The sequence below is a fragment of the Trichechus manatus genome, unplaced genomic scaffold (assembly GCF_000243295.1).
Source record: "Trichechus manatus latirostris isolate Lorelei unplaced genomic scaffold, TriManLat1.0 scaffold00065, whole genome shotgun sequence".
Lineage (NCBI taxonomy): Eukaryota > Metazoa > Chordata > Mammalia > Sirenia > Trichechidae > Trichechus > Trichechus manatus.
Genome location: NW_004444001.1, coordinates 4,106,748 through 4,108,298, shown reverse-complemented (window position 1 = coordinate 4,108,298; position 1,551 = coordinate 4,106,748).

Here is a 1,551-nt window from a genome sequence, read left to right as displayed (position 1 = left end):
TGTAGATTTTAGAGATTAGACCTTTGTCTGACTTGTAATGTCCAAAAGTCTTTTCCCAGTCTGTAGGTTCTCTTTTTACTCTTCTGGTGAAGTCTTTTGAGGAGCGTGTTTAATTGTTAGAAGATTCCAGTTATCTAGCTTATCTTCTAGCGTTTGTACGTTGTTGGTTACGGTTTGTATCCCGTTAATGCCGTGTACTAGGGCCTCTAGCGTTGATCTTACTTATTCTTCTATGAACTTTATAGTTTTTGGCTTCGTATTTAGGTGTTTGATCCATTTTGAATTAGTTTTTGTATATGCTGTAAGGTATGGGTCCTGTTTCATTTTTTTGCAGATGGACATCCAGTTTTGCTAGCACCATTGGTTAAAAAGACTGTCTATTCCCCATTTGGTGGACTTCGGGCCCTTGTCAAAGATCGGGTGACTGTAGATGGATAGATTTACATCTGGGTTCTCAATTCTGTACCACTGGTCAATGTATCTGTTGTTGTACCAGTACCAGGCTGTTCTGACTACCGTAGCTGTATAGTAGGTTCTGAGGTTGTCAGTTTTTTGGTATGGAAACAACTTCAACTCAACTATCTTAGACAAATGGTATCTTCCTTAGTCTAAAATCCCACGAAGGTTCCAATTCTCCACATGCATTCCAGTTTCTCTGGGTTAGGAATATCTTTTCCTCCCTCTGTTTCTTCCCCGGTCTTTGGTCAACCAACTGAGTTTGGACTATGCTGGTTCCATACTCTACCCCTTTGCTGCCCATGTTGACTCAGGGTCTACAATGAGCCAAGTACTGATAGGTACTTACTATTAGCTCACCTCATTCTGACAACCTCTCTATGAGGTATTATCCCCATTTATAGATGAAGAAATAGAGGGACCAGTAAGTGACTTGCCCAAGACAAAATAAAGACTAGAAGTCAGATTTTTCAAAAAGTTTTTACAAGACTTCTGGGAAACATGGTGCTGTAGTCAGAAGCACCACGCCATCCCTCCGTAGCAAAGATCAGAAAAACTAAGTCAAACAGAGTCACACATCAATCCTGAAACCCTAAGCATCAAATGAAGAGATAAACAACTCAGCCAAGCACCGAATGGAATAAGAAACTGATCGAGAACAGAGCGCGAGGAAAGATACATGCAGAAGTCCCCTATCAGCTACCGCAGCATGGATCCGCCATCTTGGACTCCTATCGGAGATCAGCGAACAGGAGGTACAAGAAAGCAGCTTCACGGAGCTTCCAGCAGGAGAGAGAACAACCGGTAACCCACAATATAGGGTTTCCCACTCCCCACCCTTCTTCATCCCCACTTAGCCTCCTTTGCTTCCTGCAGCCACAGTCTATTGGCTGGGAAGCATGAGCTTCCCCCCAGTGCTGCTTGGATTCCACCCGCCCACACTGGCCAGCTCCCTGAGTGCCATTTGTTGGCAGCTGGTGTTGCTTTTTTCCGCGTTAGATTTCTTCCTTACCTCTCACCACCTGCCCCTCCTTTCTCTCAAATACCTGGCTCTGTGTGACATCTTTGCTTCCTCCTGAAAGTCTGCAAAACACT